At 34.7% G+C, this 25,761-nt stretch overlaps 2 long non-coding RNA genes across 2 annotated transcripts; one reads left to right on the top strand and one right to left on the bottom strand.

Moving 5' to 3' along the window:
• Window positions 1-15,785: 15,785 nt before the first annotated feature.
• LOC138126363 (uncharacterized) lies at window positions 15,786-17,088 on the top strand. Its single transcript, XR_011157777.1, has 2 exons — window positions 15,786-16,862; window positions 16,914-17,088. It is a non-coding gene; the product is annotated as an uncharacterized lncRNA (long non-coding RNA).
• LOC138126364 (uncharacterized) lies at window positions 17,026-17,589 on the bottom strand. Its single transcript, XR_011157779.1, has 2 exons — window positions 17,372-17,589; window positions 17,026-17,254 (listed from the first exon to the last, which is right to left on the bottom strand). It is a non-coding gene; the product is annotated as an uncharacterized lncRNA (long non-coding RNA).
• Window positions 17,590-25,761: the final 8,172 nt, after the last annotated feature.

Below are 25,761 nucleotides of genomic sequence, written 5' to 3'. Positions count from 1 at the left end.
ATAAGAATTAGTTAATTACTTTAATTTAAGCAGTAAAAAAACGTAACAGTGCTTTTGAAATCAACAATGCCGAAACGGACAACAAAACTAAAAAATTATAATCAAGGTTCGCGCAGGGCAAGCAACAATATCATATGCGTACACACCGTACTGTCACTATTTACAAAACATAATTACAGAGCCAAAAATAATGTATATTTATTTAATTATGAAAATAAACTGATTTATAATTTCAAAATTTTTATTTTCTTACTTATAAATTTAAATCATATTCTGGGGAATCCGACGGAAATTTCGTAAAGCGGCTCGGGATTTAGAAACAGGGCAGAGTAGCAGGTAGTCTCCTTTGGGCGAAGTGCTCCTCTTCACACTAGGAGGTAACAAATACTAATCCCCTCATTATTAGCACTGCATGGTAGTGCCTGTCGTAAAACGGTCAGCAGGTGTTGTATGGTTGGTTGTATAGTTACGAAATAGATATTTTCGTTGGGTGATGGGCACCCTTAACGAAATTTTTGATTTTAATATGATGAGTTGAATCTTTAATAAAATGATACACAATCGAAATAACCGGTGTGCTTAATAGAAAAAATAAATATGTAACTAAAATCAAAATTATTGTAATAATGAACGTAATAAAATAGATCGTTACAATATTTAAGAAAATTCTGGGTAAATTTGCAGAGGTAAAGTATCTTTATTAAACAAAACTAAAACAACATTGGGGCGGGGAGGTTAAAATGGCCAAACATATTTTAAATAAAATTTTCGGACGTAAATAAGAATCTCAATAATCGTGAAATAATCGTCAGGTATAATAAATTAATCAGGGCTTATGTTTCTTTTACTGTTTGAACAAGTTCTAGCTGTTAGGTGCCGTAAACGGAGAGTCTTGCTTTCATACCATCGAGGGTTTTATGACAGAGTTGTAAATTTTGGTATACCGATTACAAAATAGTGAATGTCTGCTTTTATCTAAGTCTTATTTATTTTTTAACTACGAGTATTTTATCCCATGTAATGATAATTCATGTGTAACGATCGAAAATTGATTAAGATCAATATTAAAGAAACGCAACAGAAATAGTGAACAATTGTGCCATTTAATTTTTAATGAAACTTATTTGTATCTTACACTACTTGTGTTCTTATTAGCGAAAATAAAAGCACCAAAAGCGGATTTTAAAACATAATTTTATTCAACAAAGCAAACCACACTGAACTGAGCTAAAATTACTACAAGAAACAATTTGTAAATATGTAGGTAACTAAACCCATCCCCGAACTACCTGTGGCAAGTTGTTTTGTAATGGAATTCCCAGGAAGAAAAATTTTCCTTACCGAAAATCATCGATTTGCCCTTTAGCGCGGGCCTGGTCTCTAGGTATTTTTTTATAAATTACTAGCACCGGGCAATGCTTCGCTATTACTAAATTTGGTTATGTATGAATGAAATAAATATAAATGCAGTTAGATAACAAATCATTTATTCAATTGAAATCACATGGATTTAATTGTGTGATGATTCTTTTTTGTTTGTTTTATTGCTGTTTTGTTTTTGATATAATATATTTGTGCTATATTAATAACATAATTACATAAACATTTTTGTTTTATAATACAAAAATTTCCGATAATATTGCGGAATCTGGAAAAGTGCTCCGAATGCTTGCAGCGTTTTTGATATTGTTTGTTTTCTTGTTCTTCAGCTGAAAGATGTGGTTGTTAAGTTGTTCGAATAAAATAAATAGAAATCAATTAGTCCTCTCGGTTTCTGTTCTGTATGTTACATCCCATCGTTGCATCGTTTATTTTAATATTAAAAAAGATTTCGACTATTTGTCTTTTACTAGCAAGTGGCATAACAATTCTGAACGACTGTAATCAGGTTTACAATTATTTTCTTTATTATTTCCAGCATTTACAAGTAGTAATTTTTTGTTCGTTTTACCTCAAATAACGTATGCAAACATGGCTTTGATTTTTCTCTCTCATAGCCATGGATACAACATAAATGAAATATTTGCAGACTATTGGGATACATAGAATTTTTTTTTTCTATAATTGATTCAAAAAATTGAAATTCACGCATAGTTGTCTGTGCCTGAAGTGGGTCATTTTCTGACGTGTATTTTTTTTTTGCATTGTTAGTAAAATCGAAACCATAGAAACCATACAAAACAGTGTGTGAAATGCAATTTCACGCATACGACTATTTCTGTTTTTCATTTCACGCACTGTTTTTTATTAGTTACCTAGCAACATGGTCACTGCATTGAAACTTCAGAGTTCCTTCAAAAATTTGAATTTTTAATTTCAATTTTTGAATCAATTATAGAAAAAATATTGTTTATATTTCGTGCGCGAAGATGTTTTTGTGCATTCAAAGGCTTATACTGCCTCGACCTTCCTCTCGGCTTAAAGACCTTTTCATGCACAAAAAACACTCTCTTCGCGCACTTAATATAAAAATAACTATTTTGTTTGAGAATTATTTTCTCCTGTGTGAACAGATTTTGATAAATGTCACAACTTTTTAATTGTGGGCCCACTCATACCAAAAAAAGCCCAATTTACACACGAACTCGTTAAATAAACTACATACTACGTATTAAAAAATATTGCCACATTTACTGTAACGAATAGGTCCATTTCTTCTTGAAAAAAGAAGATTGATTTTTTTTTTACATTTCTACCTGATATGTATTTTAATGACTACTTAACAACGTACTGCTAAGCTGTTCCGTGAATTTTGGGGCACCCGGTATAATGTAAAATAGTACGGGGTGATCAAGAATGACTGAGTCTGTTGGTAACAATGAAATTTGGCAAATTTAAAATTTACCAACGAAGGTTCATTTTTGTAATAGTATAAACATAACCTGCATAACCAAGAATGTGTTTAATGTCATCTCAAGTTAAAAAATCCGGTTAGTGCGTGGTCAGTGCCAATTACTAGACAAAAATCACCAGTATTTTCAATTGTTTCATTGCCAACAGACTCAGTCATTGTTGATCACGCTGTAGTTTAATACAACGTTTTTTTGTTCGACGACCCTCTTAAAGGCTCAAAATCGCTTAAAATCTTTAAAATTAGCTTGACATTTCGTTTTGACAAGTTGTGACCTTTATCAAAATCCGCTCGCACAGGAGAAATTTCTCAAATTTTGAGTGTCGAACAAAAAATTAAATTTTTGAAAATCGAGATTTTTAGAATACAGAATACAGGTAATTTTAACAAGACAACCATTATTTGTCGCTAACGGAAATCCCCGGATCAGCCAGGCAAGATTTTACAGTCTTGGGTAAAATGGATAGTTGTATTAGATTTCACCCGGAAGAATGTTTAGTTTGCTGTTAATATCTACTATGTATTACTATTTATTTTGGTGGTAATCTAATTTAATTTTTACTTTTTTGTACATAGGTTTATTTATAGCAAATTTCTCTATTACTTTAAAAAAAAACTCAAGTTTAATGTCATAGTTTGCAATCTAGCTGGAGTTTCTTTATTTTAAGATTTCAATAGAAAATCGCACGGCACTCAAAATCAGCCAATGAATGAATTAGAACTTTTAATAACTGCCTAGCAACTCAAACATTTTCTGATATTTTACATGTTACATACCCAAGCAAAATTAATAATCGTTTTTGATCAGTGGCGCTTTTTTTACCAGAATTCCGAATTACAGGGGTCCCTTCGAAAATTCGTACCTTCCAAATAGTTGCTCATTAATTAAAATAATTAAATAATTATGAAAGGCACATCTAACTTTCACAAACTTTATAAAATCAGGCCTTTTGAATACGCTTCAAAAGGGTTCAAAAAAATGTATAGTAAATGCATAGTAAATTCATACATCTTATACAAAACAACCCTAAAGGAACTAAAACAAAAACCATTGAGTCAACTAAAATTTAGGCCTCTGTTGGCTTCGCAACTTATTGGGCAATTTACAAACCGTATAAAACAGGGACCTTCAGTTCTAACTGGAAACGGAATGAAACGAAACCATCCCGATGGCAGACGAACAGTAGAAAATTCGAAACGACTGAGAAACGTTGGAAAATAAAAGGAACACGAAGGAGGTGTTGCCATTGCAGCACACTAAACCGCCAACAAAGGAGTAACATTACGTGTACAGAATGCAATGTCGGACTACTTTTTGTCAAAAGCCTGCTGATCGTATTAGGAATGTTGATAGAGACGAAGATGTATTACACCTCTTTAATATCGCACCTACTACAAGTCTGCGAAGAGCAGAACTCCAACTTGGAATTCCAAGATCTTCTCTTCAAAGAATTTTGAAACGAGACAGGCAGCATCCATACAGATTTCACGGAGTACAAGGTTGGGAACCTAACGCCATGTGACTTTTACTAGTACCTCTGGGGCCACATGAATGACATGGTTTACAGTACACTAGTAAACAGCAGAGACGAATTAATCCAACGAATTGACAATGCTTCAGCAGCAATACGTCGGAATAGGCCATAAGTTGCAAGAGTCGGTAGAGTGACTTTGTTATAATTTTTCTTTTTTCTGTCTTTTACTTTGAATTGTTTTTTTACAATAAATTTATTTCATCACAGAACTGTTTTATTCTTTATCGTATCATTAACGACTATGATCACTTTATGTTACACATTTATTGATAATTATGAAGTCCATAATATTCGAATAACTCAGCTTCCTTAGTTACTAATAATACGTTAGTTACTTATAATAATACATTAGTTACACGCTCATAATACGTTAGATACGATGCTACGATAAAGCTTTGAATATGACTCGAATATTAGCGATTTAAACCATCTCGGACGTTGCTATGAGGATGACTCGGCTATAGCGCCTCAATATTATAAATCGCATAATATTCTCGTTATATTAATAGCTACTTTGTTCTAGTAATTAAAAATTGAATTACGTAATATTTTTGTTTTACAATACAAAAATTCCCGATAATAATTTAGATTAACAAATCAAAATGAAGAAACAAGAAGTGTTATTATATAATTTATTTATAAATACTGCTGTTTTTACCAATAAAACACAATTTGTACCATTTTCCAGTTGTGATGGTAAGAAAACATCTGTTTTCAATCTCCCCGCTACGAAAGTGTAACTTTCTATTTTAATAAGGCGATTGAAAGCGAAAGTAAAACATGCTAGGGGATCGGTTGCCTGTTATGAAAAACTTTCGTGCCCTGGACGACAAAAAAAACAAACGCGCAATTTTGCAGAATTTTGGTCATCTCTTTTCGCAGAAGCGCAGGTGACATATTTGACGTTTATCTTGGTAACCTTACAAACACTTACAAAATTAAAGACAACATTTGGACGTAATTTATTAGTCTGGATGCTTTAATTCTTCCATAAAATACTAAAACACGATCGGGATATTTTAGCAAGGTAATTTAGTTCACGTACGCTTCCTGTGTCTTCAAATAAATTGACGACTCTCTTAACCTTAGATTTTGTAAAGCCTACATTTGGACAGTGTTCCACGAGAAAACGAACTGTGTCATTGAAGTTCTTACGACACTCTCCATAGGCAGATTTTTTTCCTTTTTCAACAATACTGAAATTTCTGCCGCTCAAGTGACGGCCAAAATTCCGTGGCCGCAATTGTACGGGATGTGAATTTTCCGGCACGACAACTGGTTTCGGGCACGATGGCGCAGCCGAGTGCCTGATTAGTTGGAGGGCCGGAAAATACGTCCCGTACGACATTTGTATTAGACTTTTCGGCTGACCAAAATATTAAATCTTTTAAAAATCAAGACTAATTTTATTGTAGAATTTGACATCGTCAATAAAGAATCGAATGCTGTGGAATCAATTCCTTGACGACCGTGACCGCTCATTTGTTTTATTCCTAACAAATTATTTGCCGGCTAAATTTTCACGGTCGTACTTCAAAATTTGATTTTGGTGTATGACAGATGATAGTCAACTTTTTTTTTTCAAATTACACCATTAACTTTTTTTACTCAGTTTTATAGAGATTTTTATTTTGAATATGAAAATGTGAACAACCATGCTCATGCACAGAAACAAAAAGAAGAAATTAAATAATGTATTTTTTTAAATCAATCAGTTACATTAAACAGTAATAAAAGTGCATTCTAATTTTGCAAAGTGACTAAAGGCGGGTACGGATCAAGCGCGCTGATCCGCGCCGTGCCGTGCAAAACGTTCGCGAACGTTGCAGGCGCGGTCAGTTTGGACGGGTTACCGAGCACAAACGCGCAACAACGCACACGAACAAGCATTCGCAAACATTATCCGCTTGATATCGGTACATCAAAGAAATCTGCTTGTTCGTGCGCGCTCGATTTGGACGGATTTTTTATGTTTGTCGGTGAATTCGTCAAGAGCGAACGCAAACAGCTGTCTATATTTGGGCCAACCAACAGATATAGTAATAAAACCGCCCCATAGTGCCCGCGAATTTTAAATTGCAGCTTCCAATTGGCTTATTCAAAACGTACGCAGATTTTCGAAAGCCTGATGTTCATCCACAAAAATTACTTGACGGCATCCGGCATCTCATTTGTTTTAACCTCGCTTCGGGAGTTTGACCACGTGTTTATGTTTGTTTGTTTTCCTTGGCATTTTTCGATTTGTATTACAAATTTTGTTTTGTTTTGTTTCTCTATTTGTTAGAAAGTGGTACGTGGTACGCTTCATTGTCAAACAGGCTTCGGTGCATATCGTTCTACGCAACTAGGCCACATCCCCTTTTTTTATTACTACAGGTGTTCTCGAAGTTGACGCGTTCCTTATAACACGAGGTACTACACATTATTCTTAAGAATTTTAGCCTAAATCTTCTTAGTAAAATGTTTGTATTAACGGACATAATTGATTGTACTATCGGCGCCAACGAAATGTGAACGAATTTCTGGTGCCATAGAAACGTCTTCTGTTTTGTTCTACATTAAATAAAACTTTGTTCAGTGGCGTACTATATGTATGAAAGTTAAGAAAAGATTTCTACATATTACCTATAACTTTCTATTACAATTTTACAATTTTCCTCGAGTTTGGCAACAGCCCTCGCTTTTCCCATATCGGTCAAGTGTCGTGGCATGTATATTGTTTAAAAATAAATTAAATCTGTTGACAAATTATGTTTGTGAAAATTGTCACAAATCTGAGACATTAACGCACGCCTATGATTGATGCTACAACACACACTAGGAAAATTTGGCGTTCACATTTCGATGGCGCCGATAGTACCTATATTTTTATTGTTTTCTAAAATTTTAAGTCCGGTCCTGTCCATGTCTCCGCTGTACTAGATTAATAACTAACCTGGCCCAGAATGGTGTCTTTCCGGAAATCGCTTTGCAATACTCTCTGGACGGTGCAGATGCATTCTGATAACGTCATAACATTGCCCATGCATTTGCAACATATCTGTGAGCTCATTATTTTCCTAATAATAAAGCCATTTCGACTAATTAGATGACAACTCTGACAGTAGTTTTGATTAACGTCCATGCTCATTTGATTTTTTTTTTGTCAATTCCAATTTCTAACAAATCAGCGCAAATTTGAGCAGGACCGGTTTCAAAAATTTCAAAAAAAATTAACTTATTGTATCTTCATTGCCGTACACACTTTACTAAGGTGATTTTGGCTAAAATTCTTTAGAACAACGCATATTACCACATGTTAAAAGGAACACCTCAACTTCCAAATATCTGTTGGTTGGCCCAAGTATAGATATCTCCAATTTAGTTAAAATGGAAGACGGTATTTTCGAATGAAACAAACGTAGGAAACTCGGAAACTCTCCGAACACAGCCAAACATCCGCGCATTTGGTCAGTCTGGACAGTTCTTCAAACATACACGAATTTTGTTAGCAAACGTTTTGCACGGCACGGCGCGGATCGGCGCGCTTGATCTGTACCCGCCTTAAGATTCAACACAATTAGTGCGATTCTGTTTCAAAATTTAGCAAGATTGTTATTGAACAACATTGATTTTGCATAGATCCAACCAATCAACAGCTTCATAACATAGCAACTACAAACTTGTTATATAGCAATATTGGTAAATTTTAAAACAGAATCGCACCAAATGTCTATTTGACTCCGGCCCATAACAGAGATGATTTAGTAAGAAGAATCGTAGCAGTATGTGAACAAATACCACCAGAATTTTTATTAAACGCCGCAATGGGCGTCAGTGGAAGGTGTCCAATGTGCCTTAGAGAGAATGGAGGTGATTTCGAACATTACTATAGTAAAGTTATGGTTACTTGATTTTTGGAAATTCTATTATTTTTTTTTTAGTAAAAACAAATTTTTAATTTTTTATTTTAATGTTTGGGTATTCATAAGATAAACATCTGTCAGAATAAAGATAAAAAAATATATAGTGCAACTTAAAAAAACAAAGTTAGCTGCGGTCTGTCAAAAAATATAATGTCCAAAAAAAACATAGCATGTCGGGCTACAGTGTTTCTAAAACGATTTTGTTTGAAGTATCATTTAATAAAATCGGATAAAAAATAAGGAAGTTATAGCACCAAAAATTTTTCATAATACACCCGGTATAATAAAGGTATGGGTGGGGTCGACAAGAGCGATTTTTTAGTGGCCCTCTATCGCACATTTATTCCGTCCAAAAACTGAACCCTTCGCGTAATTTTCCGTTAAGTATTTCAATGTTGCTGTCTGCAACTAATGGCTGGAAAATCGTCGAGATGCCAATTAGCAAGTGTCCCAGTTGTCAAAAAATCATACAAAAACCATAAAAGTAATAAATCTGCCATAAAACGTCATGAAGAGTCGGCTGAATCTTTTTATGAAGAAACACCAAGCGAGAAAACCCCTGAAGAAGCAACCCAATGTGTCATTACCTGTTAGGGAATAAATGAAGACAAGAAGAAAGTTATATTTGAACAATTGAACAGTTTGGATATAGACCCAGTCCTTGTCCTTATAGTGAGGAACACATCTATACCCCCTCCAAATGAAAACGCTGATGCAGTTCTGGATGCCATAGCTACCTGGCGGAGCCCAAATCTTCGGCGGGACCAGTGGCTGGGTGCCCGTCGTTGGGTGTTTCACTTCCGAGACATTTGTGAAATAACAGCTTGTCGGCTGGAAATGCTCAACACACGCCCGTACTGTTTTGGAGTAAGCCCAGATTTGGTCAGTAGTGGTATCGCAGTACCGCAGAGCAACATCTTCGCTGATGCGGTCGTTGTTAACAAAACAACAGTGAAGGAGGTCGATGTTTTTGTTTAACCTTTCTTTATGTGATAAGCACAACTTTTAATAATTAAAAAACATTATTTTTTGGCATTTATATTATGGGGTATAATCGCGCAAATTCTTTTGCTCAAATACTTTGTAATTTTTCTAGGTTGCTTACCATATAATGTTAATGTTATTTTTTTGATCTTCATTTTGGATAGGATACTTGTTCAGAAAACAGGACTCTATGAAATTTTACTAACAATTAGTGCAATTCTGTTTCAAAATTTAGCAATATTGTTACTGAACAACACTGATTTGGCATAGATCCAACCAATCAACAGCTTCATATCCTAGCAACTACAACCTTGTTATATAGCAATGTTGGTAAATTTTAAAACAGAACCGCACCGATTAGCTATCTTATAAAACAGAATACACATAATTACCCTTGACTTGGACACCTGATATACTTTGACTGAAGTAAAATTGCAATACGAGAATTAAAAAAAATCTTTCAGTGATGATTGACTGACAGCTGACAATAACAAAATAGTGAGTGATCACAACACTTCAAAACTAGTAACTTTTTCTAAAGGTTGGCGAAGCAACGTTGCCAGACGTTAGTGGGCCATTCCACAGACCACTTTTTGAAGTCAATGTCTGGGTCTGTTAAAATGGAGACCGCCTTGGTATTAGGTGAATTGTTGTTACCAGGTAGCAAAATTAATGTTAAAAATATATATTTGTCTGGTCAACTGTTTTATACCGGATGATCAAGAATGACTGTTTAAGTTGGCAATACAATTAAGAACATTTTTGTGTTCAGCTATTTGCAACACTGCAACCGGAAATGTTTTGTTGGTTTATTTGACAGATATCTGACTCAACATTAACAGTGACTAAATGGTTGGTTATGATTTATGAGAGTAAAAATTAACGATAAAAAGAAATTAATAACAAAAAATGCAGAACAACTATGTAAAAATTAACTAAAGAAGATGCTCGAAGTGCCTCCCATTTTGCTCGAGACATAAATTGACTTTTCTTTTTAAGCTTTCAAATACATTTACGAGCATGTTGGCTGTAATGTTTTCCACTTCTTGAACAATAGCTGCTTGCAGCTCTTGACCTTGTCTTTCAAGAGCCCAAATAACGAGAAATGTAGTAGGGTAAGATCTGGTGACCTGCTTGGCCAAATCCTCTCACTAATGACTCTGTCACCAAAAGTCTGACGTAAATGTGTTATTGTACTCGTAGCACGAGCCGTATGTAGTGTTGCAGAGTCTTGTTGGAAATATACAATTTACCGCTCGTGGTCTGTCAGTTGGTTTATAAATGGCTCCAAAATGTACTGGATGTATCTCTCCGAATTGACATTGAAATTAAAAAAGACTAGTCTATATATCCGCTGCCTTGAAACCGCTAGCCAAACGCCAACTTTAAATGGATGCAGTTCTGATGGTGTGAGGATTTTGACCTGACCAAATTCGATAATTCTGCTTGTTCACGTAACCGTCAAGATGGAACCAGCCTTCATTGGAAAAAAAGGTGTTGTCGAGTATATCATTATTATTGATTATCGCAGTAAACCAGTTACAGAATAAAACTCTCCTGGGGTAATCGGGAGGGGTTAAAGACTGGAGGATGGACGTTTTGTAGAGGTGGTATCTTAACCTTTTTTTAAGCACTGTGGAGCAACCTGTAAAAGCGCGAGTTGGAGTAGTATGGAAAATTAGTAGTAGTACAGATAAGTGTGGAAATTGATGAATAGAAAGAATAAGGATCAAACCTGTTTGAAGGGAGAGCTTTCTTTTGGATGTGCGAGGGATTATTTCCATGCGAGTTCTGATATCCTCAACAACTTCCTCATTTAGGGCAGAAGGTCTACCTGCCTGCCTTTTGTTTCACGACATTCCCTACTCACATGCAGTATTGTAAAAATTCGTCAAAAATGACCAAAATTTCCGGAAACAGTACCGTACCGTCAAGCAGAGATTGGATCGTAAATGCCGCTTCGAAAATATGCCATTCCAATGAAAATATCGTGTTGTAATATCATTTTAAATAAATTAATTTGAAATTTGCAGCGCTTTTCAATTTGAAATGCCAATGATGCGGTTGTCAGTGTCAAACCGTCGACAACCGGAAGTTACTCCAGCTGTACCATTTAAAAATAAAATTCTGTACTACCAACTTAAACAGTCCTTCTTGATCACCCCGTACTGACAAAAAAGTGACATTAATTAATACACCGAAATGATGATAATCTACGGGCAGGAATTCTAAAGCGTCCGCAAGGCTGTATCGTGAACGCCTTCCACATTGTCGGCACCCTAGTTCCGAGGTATTTTTAAGTTTAATGAACAGAGCAATAACCACTGGTTCTTTGGTTCCCGACAGAAAACGAGTTGGTGGTGTCGACCGCACGGTCGCACTCCTGATACAGAAGAAGTCGTACTTAAATCATTTCCGGATGATGGAACGAAAAGTGTTAGAAATGTGACCGACATCCTGAATCTATCAAAAAGTACTGTTCAAAGAATTTTAAAAGATAACCACCTGCAAGCATATCATTAAACCAAAGTTCAACATCTATTATCCGAAGATCATGCACCTCGATTGAAATTTTGTAACAGGTTACTCCAAGAACATGAAGAGAATCCAGGCTTTCTTGCAAATGTGTTATTTACGGATGAATCCTATTTTTGCCGCCCAGGGACTTTTAAGAGTCACAATTTTCACGTACGGTCAGCAGAAAATCCAGATGCAAATTTCCCCTATAGTTTTCAACATCGTTTTAGCGTAAATCTCTGAGTAGGCATTTTCGGTGATTCTCTACTAAGCATGAGAGTTTCAGTTCAAAGTTTTTTGGTAAATATGTAGGTTGGCCCCTTTGAACTTCCCCCGAGATTAAATGCTGACATTTATCGACAGTTCTTACAAGACAACTTACCTGACTTATTGGATGAGGTGCCTTTACAAAATTTCGCAAACCATATGTTTCAACACGATGGATCACCTGCTCACTTTGCGATTACTGTAAGTGAGTTTTTAAACCAGGAAGATCCTAACCGGTGGATAGGTCGTGGTGGTCCCATAAATTGGCCAGCGAGGTCACCAGATCTTACTCCGTTAGATTTCTTTTTGTGGGACCATGTAATTAATTTAGTTTACTGTGTGCCCATTGATGATCTGCAGACTTTGCACAAAAGAATTATGGACGCTCTGGCCATAGTCACATAAGAAATATTACAAAACACTAGAAACAATTTACTTAGACGAGCAAGACTGTGCAGTCAAGTTGGGGGTGCACAATTCGAACATTTACTATAAAAATTTACTTTTCGTTTAATGTTGTTTCCCTTTTCTAGTAAATGTAAAAGTGACAGAATTTAATAAAAGTTGTCCAAATATTTCATCAAAGTTTTTTAGCAGCAGCATCTAAAGTCATTTCCTAGAGTTAGTAGAGTAGAGTAGAGTTACCTTCAGGAAGGCGTGTGTGATTGGTTATCTTAAAATTGTTTTCATTTTAAAACCAATATACACACGCGGCCACCCAAAAGTGAACGATTTTTTCTCTTTGTAGTTTATGCTTTAAAACATAGACGCACAGAAATGTCATTATTTGACTAACAGTTTTCCTTAAAAAAAATTAAAAATTGATATGCCGAGACATCTCACACCAAGTTGCTAGAGCCATTGCTAAATTAGAAGAGAACTGGTCTTTGGCTGCTGTAGCTGCCGAATTGCGTCTGAATAAAAGTTGTATATTTAAATTAAAATGACGATGGCAACAAAATAATGTACAAAAGCCAGTGCGGGCAGGGGTAGGAAGAATTTCTAATGTTCAACAAGACAACAGTTTGGTTAATTTTGTAATTAGAGACATTAATAATATTACATAGAGGGTATTATTATTATTATTTGGACAAGTTGACCAACAGGATGTCCCAATTACAGGTCAACCAAGTAAAAGACAAAGCAAAAACAAAGAAAGGAAACAAACCGATCAAACCACCAAACAGTCACTATCAACAGAACAGAACTATTCCAACCCACACCAAGCAACTAGCATCCTATTGCAGGTCTCTAATGAGAGGGTTGAAATAGCACCTCTTAATAGCATCGATGCCACAACAAAATATGTCAACCATACGACCGGCGACGAGAGTCCAATATTTGAATGTCTAGTCGGAAGAAAAACAGTGTTTTTCGTGCGACAAGCTGGACGATTTACCTTAAAAGTAACTTGCGAAAACAAATCTGAACAGTCAACAAGGCCGTGGATCAATTTGAACAGGATAACCACTGAGTGCTCAGCACGTCTCGACAGTAGTGATGACATTCCGAGTTGTCCCAAAAGAAGATCATTATTCATTAGGATAGCCTCTGGTAACTACCAGTTAACATATGTACCCCGTTCTTCAACAATCTGCGCTGAACGGTCTCTAGCACGTTGACTGCCAGAATGTTGGAAAAAAACATATCCTATTGGCCAAGCTTTTTTTTTCTGCTTTTAGTACAGGGTGAGCAACAATAACTGTTTCAGTTGGCAATAAAAAATTTTACATGAAATTTTCAAGACTGTGAATTGTTCTTATTTCGGTTTGTTTTATTGACACTATTGACAGCTGGTATACATTTCATATTTAAACGTCTTGGTTTTTGTATTCTTTATTAAAAAAATGGCTTTCTCGTTGGAACATGACATAAAAGTCACCAGAATTTATTGCCAACTCAATCAGTAATTGTTGTTCACAGGGTATTATATTAGTGTATTCTAAGGGATGGTAACTTTTTTTTTGTTTACATAATTGTTTATAACAATATTTTTGCTGAGACCCACCTAGAGGTCACGCGGCCTCAGAGCATAACTATTGTCATATCGGCCGTGTGTACCCAACGTAACGTCTCGCACCGACTTGCTCGAACCTGCCTTATTTTTGTGTCACAGACTTGCATTGACTCGTTTAGAAGCGTTCTCGATCTGTCAGTAAGTGGTTGCAGTTCACACATACAGGCAGTGACTTTTTCAGTGTGTGTATTGTATTGAAAAATTACTCAAAATGAGTTACGAAGAGGCACAAAAGCGTTTGCAGCAGTTGTGGCAGGTAAAGAAACCAGAATCGAACAAATAATTTAGATTTCTACAAATATTGTTTTATTAGGACACTTTATCTGATGAAGATGATAATATAAGCCTTTTTGGCGAATCATCAGATGAATATGTTCCATCAAGCAACGACGAAGATTCTAATGATTCCACAAAAGAGTCTCAGATTATCTGACAATCAAATTGATCCAAAACCAAGCACCTCTAGAGCGACAGATTATATTGTTGATCGGGTAATGGAGACAATAGAAGGAGTTATTGAAGACAGTGTCGCCAGTGACGACAATGTTGAAGAAGAAATTCCAAGAAACTCGGGCGATTTGGCGTGGAATTCTGTAACGGGATTGAACCTGAAGAACCTATTGTTTACAGAACCCAATCCAGGTGTAAACACTGAACTATATGCAGAGTACTACATGAAGTCCCCACTCGAATTCTATGAGCTATTTCTGGATGAAGAAATCCTTTCTATGATGGTTGCTGAAACTAACAGGTATGCTGCACAGTGTAGAGCGAAACAAAATGCCCCAAAAGCAATAATTCACGACTGGCAGGATACAACGGCTGTCGAAATGAAAAAAATTATCGGTATTATATTGTGGATGGGCCTTGTTCAATACCCAAGCATTGAATCATATTGGTCAAAGATGCCCATTTATCAAAATTTTATAAAATGTGCAATGTCCCGAAATCGTTTTCAATTATTGCTGAAAATATGGCATTTTAGCAATAATGAAAATTTGTCTCAAGATAGATTGCAAAAAATATCGCCTCTCATAAACATGCTGGTCGAAAAGTTTCAAAACAATGTTATACCAAAGGAAGCAGTGTGTATTGATGAGACACTCGTGCCATTTAGGGGACGTCTCTCCTTTCGGCAGTTTATAAAAAGAAACGCCACAAATTTGGAATTAAATTATACAGAGTCGCTACAAAGTATGGCAACAGTTAAATATCTCGAGAATGGTTTCTTGGAAATCCTTGAGATTTGGTATGGATTTAAGAGCATTTAAATTCTATTCTTTGCAATTTTTTCAGTTTTATACCATCATTTGTTTTCGAGATACAAAGCTAACTAGAATGTTTTTAAATGGCAACAGGGGTTAATTTTATGATTTTTGAAAATTCTAACAGAATTATTGTTATTGTAGTAACCAGGGCGATTTCGAATATACGAACCTTTGTATATTCGGATATACCAACCTTTGTTGCTCGCCGCCTTAACTTACAAAATTTTTTGCGCTAGCCGTCACATTAACGTCACATTAAATCGTTCTGCTACTGAATGCGCCCAGTCGGTTTCGGCAACCTGTTTATTTATTTATTTATTTATTTTATTCATGATATAGTCTACCCGTATACAACTCGAGGATGGAAAATTCTCGATTACTCGACGTGTTGCCGGAAACACGTCTCGTATAATCGAGAATTTTCAATCCTCTAGTTGTACAGGGTTATTATAAATGTTTGTAGTCCAAGTAGGCCATGAATTTGTGCCGCCTTGTTTCGATTGTGCACTGTATCTAGTGGAATATTGGTATGAGTGAGCTCCTGACCAACTGAAACGGTAAAAGTCGCTGTTAATGTCAAATCACTTGATTACCGCATTTTTTTCCTTCGAATCAAAATAAGTCTTTAGTAAAAGTTAAGAGTGTTAAGACCACAGACGACGACGATGAGTATACAACAGTGATCAAGGTTAGGTTAGTAAAATTCTGTAAGTTTCAAGTAAATTTATTTTCAGGTTAACTGTTCTCTTCCAAATTCTCTCTTCTAATTATCAGTTTCTCCTAAACACATTTTGATTTTTAAGATTGCAATGGGGTACACCGTGGAACAGACTACTTTCATTATTATTTCATTTTATTAAAATGGTGTACGAGATGAAAACAGAATGCAATCATGTAAGGCTCAATATCTCGCAAAGTTTCCTAATTTAGAGATAGAGGAACAATCTTTAATGACCCACATTCGATGGATTGTGAATAGACAAAACTAGAGATGCTTCAAAGGAAAAGTCATCGAGAAGGCTTCAAGTTGGTGAAGTTTTGAGAGAGAGAATGGAACAAAATCCCAGAACATCATTGCTGTCAGCACAGTCAGGTGTAGCACTGAGCACATGTCAGAAAATTGTGAAGAAAAGATTAAATTTGCACCCTTATAAAATGTCATTGTTTCAAGAACTGAAACCAGCAGATTATCCATGTCGTGTTGCATATTGCAGCTGGTTTTTAAACAACCTAAATGATAACAGAACTTTGGATTTGTCATTCTTTTCCAACAAGGCATGGTCCTGCAAGGGCGTAGCAATGATTTTTTGCTGGGGTGGGCCAGACTTTAAACCAGACAGATGATAGATAGATATTGCAGATGTATCTTGTTTTTAATGTGTTTTACTTTTATTCTGGAGTGGGCCAGAAGGATTCTGGGGTGGGCCGGGCCCACCTGGCCTCCCCCTTTACTACGCCCTTGTGGTCCTGCTGTAAGTTCATAACCTGATGTACTCAGGGAGACGTTAGAACTAATAAGTATACCTCCTCTTCCATATTTGTTGCTGATTTCATTAACAACTATTCCAGATTGGATCAACACATGCACCTGTCTGACGTCGCCCATCTTGTGTATCCTGCTCCTCCACATTATAACATTGGAAATCATTTAATGCACATTAACAACAATAAAACCTTGCTGGACAGTTAAATAGCTTTAATTTGTTGCCATATAACACATAAATAAAATGTCTATTTACAATGATTTCATTCTCTCATTTTCCATCAACAGTTTTGGAATCTTGTGGTACTTAACATTGTTTCCTCGAAACTTTTAAAACAAAAATGATTCAGTACCCATTGAATAATTTAACAGCAACAATTCAGTTCTACACACCTGTGGTTAAACACCAGTGGATAAGTTTACAAAACTGAAATAGAGAAAATTAAATTTTATTGTCCGTATGAGATGGATTGAACTATATGAACTTTAAAATTCACTTTGATAACAAATCCCGTCTTGATGGATTTAAGTCACTGTTACTCACGGTATTAAAACGTTGGAACAATCTCTTTAAACAAATCTTCACTGTTGTGGTTAATAATTCAAAGAATTTTTTGAAGGTAAACATAACCTCCTAATGTCAAGAATAATAATCTACTTCGTATCATTTTCGTATTGAACTATGGAACGGCAAAAGAAAAAATTTCATTTGTTTTCATGGGCTCGTTGACTACAAACATTTATAATAACCCTGTATAATATATGATAACACCACTAGTGATCCAAGCGATAATTTTTAACAAATGAATGCAGCCTTGAGAATTGCTTCCAAATGGACTCACGTGTTTTTTTTTTTGTGTTGTTGGAAACATTTTCTTCGATTTCTGCGTTAATTTCTTCTTCCGATTTGCTGCCAAACTGCCAAAGTTCATGGTTCATGGAATAGTCCTCCGAATACAACTCGTAGTCCAAATTCAAAGCAGAATTGCGAAAATACACAAATAAGTGGGAAAAAGAAAAGTGGGCTGAAGGTAGGGTAAGGGGTGGATGATTCGCCCAGGTCGTTTTTTGGCTATAATATTTGAGTTTCTCTCAATTTTTAACAGCCAATGGTTAGTGACTTGTGTTCCTGTCAACACTGTCAACTTCCACTAAAGATTAGTAGAAGTGTGTTCGTTATAGTTCCCAGTAAAATAAAAGTTTATTTCCACCACATTAACTGGTATTGTCATTTTTGTAGAGATTTAATTTAAATATTGAAGCAGTGTTGTAAATTTGCGATGGACGGGTTAGTAGATCATTTCTTATAGAAAAAGTTTTTTATTATACCTGAATCAGAATCCCTGTTTTTGACACTAAAATTCGTGCGAAAAAGGGGCCTTAAAACACTAAAGCTTTAAGGTCGCTTGGGTAACAAGAAATTCACCTACATTTTGAACAATGATAAATAGACATTTATACATAATTTATGATAGCAACGAAACAACAACAATTGATCATTTCTATATCAACGATTAATGAGACAGATTACTTCGGAAAAGGTATTTCAATTTGCTTTTTTTTTTGTTATAATTTTCGGATTTTAGTGCAGGTATAATAAAAAATAGCGTATGATACACGTTTATAAGGGCTTTTAAAGCACTTGCGACGTTAAAAGCACTCCGCTACACGTCGTGCTCTTAAACTCGTCGCGCGTGCTTTAAAGGCTTCCTTATAAACTTGTATCATGATATACTATTCAAACTACTAAAAATGTGATATCTTTGCAAATTATTATTATCGATGGCATACCTATATTTAAAAGTAGTTCCACCGATTTATATCCTATCTTCGGCATGTGCTTAGATTTTGTAGATTCCACACCGTTCTCCATAGCAGTGTTTTGTGGCTCTGGGAAGCCTGAATCAATTGACATGTTTTTAGAATCTTTCATTACTGAAGTCAAACTTCTAAAGCGCGAAGGAATTCATTACAAAAATCAATGTTTTAACTTTGATATTGCTTTTTTATACAGGGTGGAACAAAAGTATTAAATATTGGCTGTAACTTTTTAATTTGACAATTTATGAAAAAATGTTTAATATAAAAGTTGATTGGTGTATTATCCTGCATCACCTGGTCTTTCTAGTTTGTTCCTATCTTCTTTTGTTTCGCTGCTATGGCAACCAACTTTGGTTTTTTTAAATAGCACCCATACATTTTTTGTATGATTTTCAAACAAGCGTATCTTTCTGTATTCATAAATGCAGTTTTGCCATTATGGGGAAAAAGAATAAAATTAAAAAAAAAAAAAACAAAGGTGATAAAATTAACTTACTAAGTAATAAAATGCAATATCAAGAATGCCATGGAAATTCGACAATTTTTGTTGAACGTCATGCATGATAATAAACCAAACAATTTTCATATTAAACATTTTTTCATAATTTTTCAAATTAAATATACGAGTTTGAGATGCGAACTATGTGATCCGATTTAGATTTGAATTATCTCCCCAATTAAATTGAACCCGACGCGATGCCCTGGAATCTCATAGATCACCCTGGGCTACTCCGGTGGTCGAAAACCCTTGGGGGTGACGTGGCTAATTTTGTGCCCTTACGCCGGACCACAGCTAATTGAGTGCGACGGACACTGGCGGTAGCTTCCCGAACTCGAGAATCCAAGACATAAATAATGAATGGAAATGTTTTATAATAATTACATACTGGTTCCCCTTGACAAGAGCAAGTATCCCCAATCGGTAAATGCAAGAAGATCACATTCTTCGCGATAAAGAAATTAATACAAGACTCTAAAGAGACACGGGGTCATCAGATACTCAAAGAAAATAATATAATCTTTACTTTAGAGCGATAAAGAACTAAATGCTGTTTGACTAATTAAATTTCGACCACAAATAATGTACAAGAATTAGAGAAATAATTTACCTTGTAAATGTAAAGAACGTGGTCACAAAATGGCTGCTGGAAGTATTGAACGTACCTCCGGCTACTTTGGAGATCAAACCCCGAGTGAATCAAAAAACCCTGTTTTCCGTTCCGCATTCGGTTTTATCATTTCTGGCGCACCCCACTTTCGCAACCCCTACTTGACCAAAGTGACCAATCAGCTCGGTTCTACTTTACGCCGACCCCGACACCCTTTCGATATCTCTAGAACTTTTGAAATTACAGTTTCCATTTTCCACCATTATCTTAAATGTTTAAATCACGACCTGCTGTATTATAACCGGCCTGTTCAAAAGTGTAATTTGAGTGATCCCCGCAGAGCGCTAGTGTACGGGCGCTTTTTGGGGATATTATTCATCTTAAGTTTTTGTCACCGAGAGTTTTTCTCGTTCAAATGACATTCGAATTTAAAATCAAAAGTACAAAAATACAATTGTATTCAGTATAGCTTTAGAAAGAAAATATGAACTTACTGTACTCAATCTTAACTCTAAAATCATGTCTAAACATATTTTTCCGCATTTTTATTCTTTAGAAGCGCCCGTACTGTGGCGCCCTCATCGGCGAAAATAGGCTCTTTCTCGGAAACATTGAAACATTTTCGCAATGCGTTTTTAATGAAATGAACAGGCCGGTTATTATACAGCAGGTCGTGGTTTAAATTTAGACTTTTGTTAGGACCAGACCGAATGTACAAATTTGTTGTTGAATTAGAAGCCTGAAAAAGAACACTAAATTACTGACTCTATACAATAATAAAAATCAGCACCAAGAATTAGACAGAATTAAAATGAAACAAACAGAATTAAAATGAAACAAACAGAATTAAATAAAACAAACAGAATTAATATGAAACAAAGAGAATTAAAATGAAACAAAAAGAATTAAAAATTGAAAAACAGAATTAGAATGTAACAAACACAATTAAAACGAAACCAACAGAATTAAAATGAAACAAACAGACAAAACAAACAAACAAATTAACCTTATTTCGAAACCTAAATTGGGCTTGAAACGCTGTTACGCAAGTGCCATTTCATGCAACTAAGTTCCGTTGTTCTGCTACTTCTAAAAATTGTTCTACATTGGTTTGATTCCCCAGAATTGTTCTAATTAATAATTACTTCGTAATTTTCATTCTCTCTCTCTCTCTCTCACTCACACCTCTGATTTCTACAACTACCTGGCTTTACCGTTACCGTGTTGTCCCTTTCTACTTTGCCTTGTTACTTTTCTAACTATAAGTGCAAACGATTCTAGTTATTTTCTACGATAAAGCGCTCTGTTTCTAATTTGCAATTCTCGCCCTTTAATTACAAATATGCCACAAATTTGAGAATGTTAAAAATAGCTATTTATGTAACCAGTTAGGAAATGCGTTATTTTGTGTAACGAGTGGAATATTTGCGGGACGAGCGCAGCGAGATCACGCAAAATCACACGAGTTACACAAAATTGCATTTCCTAACGTGTTATATACAAGATTTTTTCTAATTTTGACAAAAAAAAAGTTTCCTCAAACGTTAAACGAAGTAATGAATTTCATTAATAATAAATTATTATCGTATTAAAATATCAAGGAGGTAAGTAGGCACGGTTATTTTGCTTAAAAACAAAAAATATGACAGTGTCAAATTGATGATACAAAAAATTTTTCCTAACCAGTTAGGAAAGATTTTACTTTTCGTAACCAGTTACGAAAAGTGTGACGTTTCCAAACGTCAATTAATTTTGAAAAGTGTCACTTTATATGTCAAAATTAGAAAAAGTAAATTAACCTAATGAACACTGGTTTGGTGGTTCTCTCAATTTGAAACCTGCTAACATCAAATTCATTAATTCAATTATCCCCTGATTTTAACTGGACTCCCCAAATTGTCGAACGAGTAAATTTTGCAATGTTTCTTTTCCCATAAAAACTGTTATCTTTGAGTTGTGGGGCGTATCCGAGTTCCTCCCGGTGGTCACTTCTTTACCTGCATAACCCTTTTTAACGGACGAGTTCCTCCCGAGGTTATCAGGGATTACTGCGATAGGTAGTCGACGGGTGGTAGCCGGACTAGATTATAATGACGAGTATTTTGCTTGAAATTGGCGATAAATGCACTGATGAGAGGGAGAAACAATTTTATTTACAAGGGTAAATTAAAATGACATACGGCATTTACAAATTGTACTCTATTTACGTACATGATATGAGTATACAGTGAGTTTTTTTAAGACTGGCCACAGGGTTTTACATCTCCAACGTATACGGTTATCACTTATTACATAACTTTCTGGCTTGACGAAATTTTGCACCATTCACTACAAGTTTGCCTTTTTCACTCAGTTTCCATGGTGACGCTTTTGAAGAAATAATTAAACTAAAAATTTTACTTTGAAATGGGCCTATTTATAAGTGAGAATTACCCTTGCATCCCACCAAAAAAGAGATGGTTTTAATCATTGGTCGCAAGAAGTATCTCTTCTTATAAAGAAATATTTAATTTAATATTTTAGGAAAGGCAATGTAATTCCTAATTACCGGATCCTTCTTATCAGTCTTATCACCAGTGTTAATCCCTTACCGTTCACTACCTGCTACAAGACCTGAAAATTTCTGACCACCGGGAGGAACTCCGCTGCCGCCGTGTTGTGTTCGGACAGGACGCGTACCTGCATTTTCAAAGAAAGGTTGCCAGATTTCACTTGAGGAATGTGGTGCCGACACGGCTTCAATAAAATTTACAACTGATCAGCATTTCCGTCGCAAATGAACGGTATTTAAAATATTTCGTTGAAATTGTTTAGATTAAAATTCTTAATTTATCCAACCTATTCGGACCGTTACAGTATTACAACAGATTTTTTCAGAAGGACGAATGTAATTCGGTAAGATTATTTCCTGAATAAAGTTGTTTAAGTCCTTTAAAACGGTTGCAAGTTGCTCGTCAGAAGTTGAGGATTCATGTTGACTTTTGATATAAAAGTAAAAAATGTGACACTAGTATTCACCGTTGCCTTGAAAATTAAAAAAAAAAACATTTGAACAAGGACAATAAAAAATTATCGGTTGTGATTCCACGAGAGCTCTGAAATGATCGATTTTTAACACGAAAGCTCTCCTAGGTAACAACGAGTGTCACTTTGACAGTATTAATTTCCCGGGAGATGGTAATTTTTTTTTTACAGTATTCGGTACAGTTAATTTCAAAATTATAGAGTACATCTAATTTTCTACAGTGTGAATTGCACTTACATTTTTTGTCAAAGATCAATGTCAATTTTGACAAACAAAATGCCTAATCTAACCGAAAACGTGAAAGTGCTCATTCTTTCCAAATTAGAAGAAGGGTGGTCGATCCAGATGGTAGCCCAGTATTATAACATCGCGAAGAGCACCGCGCAGAGGATAAAACAGACAATATTATGGTGTTCTAAAATATCAGCGACGTTTTATGTTGTTAAACTTATCTAACCTATGTAAAAATATGACGCTCAAATTTCAAAAAGGCATCTTTACATGTGGAAAAAATTTTAATAAATCGACTTCTTGATTTTTGAGGTGTACTCTATAATTTTGAAATTAACTGTACATCTTAGGTTTCTGTAGGTAAATTGCGGTAACTTACAATTTGTACATAATTGAATCTATGTGATTCAGAAGTAGAATTATTCTTATATAAATTAATGCATTCCTCTAAGAACAACTGCTTCTTTATTATTTTGCCACGTAGTTTTTTTCTCAACATTGGCGCTTCTAATTTTTATTTAGACGGTAGTCTGAAATGTAATAAGAACATTTACAAAATTAAAGATATTTGGATGCGCCGAGTAAAAGTTTTTACTGAAGTGATAGAATAAAATGACTCACATACGTTGGAAATGCCAGCAACACTTGAACGATGCTAATCCCTTGGTAGCAGCATTGTCTAAGTAGAACTAGTCGGTCAACCGTGAGGTAAGAATGTGCTGCCATCTAGTGTAGCAAAGAGATGCTTCAGAGAAATCATGATGTGGTTCGGATCTGAAACAGTCATAACTGTTCGTTCCGTATCGTGAAAATTCGCATAATATCGGATTTACGCATGCTAGAGTGGGTTGTTGTGGATTATTTCTTGATTTTCAGTAATGTTGAAAATTCCACTTTACTTAGTTTATTTGTACCTAAACATTTATCGCCACGAAAGAATTACGCAGGATTTATCTGTAATTTTTTAAATAAAATATGTATAAATAGTAGATTAGGTATAAAAAATATAATATGTATTATTAAAATCATAGCAACAATTTTTTTAAACTTGGTTTAAAAATAAGGAACGTCGATGCAAACGGTCATTAATGCGTATTTAATAATTAATTATTTGGTTGCATTGTTGTACCAGTATTCTTTGACCATATATTTTTCCACTATTTTTTACGCAAATAAAGTGTCACATTTCTACACTAAAAATAAATCTAGCTATTGTTATTCTTTCAACCACTTCTCAGAGTAGCAGGGTAAGTATTAATAGTGGGGCCAGTTTATAGAAAGAGAATTAAAGATTTAATTCGAATTAAATTTTAATACACGATTAACCCATGAATCCGAAACTTCGATTGGTTAAATTTGATCACGTGTTCTTGCCTTTGATTACGATTAACTTAATTTCGCTTTTGTAAACTGGCCCTTAGTGTAATTGTTTTAACAAAATGTACTACTGAATTAAAATAAAACAAAACAAAGAAAAAGAGAGTGATTTATTTTCACAGAAATTTTAGTTACATAAAAATGCATCAAACAATATGTACCTATAGTTGACTCAAGTTGCAAATATGAAAAATATTCAATCCAAACTTTGATTTTCTGGTCCCTTTGTGGTTTTATTTGGTTCAAAAATATGAAAAAAATGCTGTTGCAAATGACAAGTGTTTCTTTGCAACTTGAGTCAATTTTAAATATACAATATATACAGAGGATAAAACCACTTGTTTAATGAATAATCAAATAAAATTTTAATTGCTCTAACGGTTTAAAATTTTTATTTCGCTAGCGGTTTAAAAATGTCAAGTCAAAGAAAATAAATAAAAATCTATTAAACAATAATTATACATACAGGGTGGGGCATCGTATACACGCATGCGAGAAATCGCGACTTCTAATTAAATAACATTGTCGAAAATTTTCACACTTACCTGGCTATTGGTAAGGTACATTTCATAATTTTTTGATAATTTTTCACTTACAAACAAAGCCAAAAAAAAAAATAAAATGTAAATTTCAACCAAAAAGTCAGATTCACTTCCTGTAATTATTTACGAAATCAGCGGAAAAAAACACCAATTAGATTTTGAATTAAACGCAGTTTTACATTTCAACTTTCAAAATCATTTTTATTTATGATCTGCTCCTTGTGCTGTCGTAAATTTAGGTGACAATGGAAACTGTCATTTTTATGCCAAAGCTGGAAGTAAGACGGTCAAAACGGGCCGCTACTAGTGAATCGCCCTTTTGTTGGCAAATTATAGGATTTGGGCCATAAATCACGAGTTTGGTTTGCGTTTAAATAAAAAAGCTAATTATTTAGCTAACCAAGTCAAAATTTGTAATTGTGCCACCAGGGATTGATGCGCTAGCAGATACAGTTTCATTTAGTGGAAAAAATTTATAGGTAAATTAACAGTTAATTTCAGAAAACTAATAAAACTGTTACGGCCTTATTTATTAACAAAAAATTTTTTTAAAATTTAAAAAATAGTGTAGATTCTGTATCAATTCCTTTAAAAATAAAGGGCTTTTAATTAAAAAAATAGATACAGAATCGCCCCTAATTACTTTCTAAACATTTTTAATCATGTTGGAGAATTGAAAGCTTCGTTGACTTTTTATAACTTTTGACCTTTAACCCCTTTAACGAATTGGTATAAGATTTACATTCCTTAAAGACTAAAACTTTAACTAAAAAATTAACCAAAAATAGTTTATGATTTTTACATTCGTTGTCAAAAAAATTAGGAACAC

The sequence above is a fragment of the Tenebrio molitor genome, chromosome 3, assembly GCF_963966145.1.
Source record: "Tenebrio molitor chromosome 3, icTenMoli1.1, whole genome shotgun sequence".
In the NCBI taxonomy this organism is placed as follows: domain Eukaryota; kingdom Metazoa; phylum Arthropoda; class Insecta; order Coleoptera; family Tenebrionidae; genus Tenebrio; species Tenebrio molitor.
The sequence above is the reverse complement of the archived record's forward strand: the minus strand, read 5'-3'. Positions and strand labels throughout refer to the sequence as shown.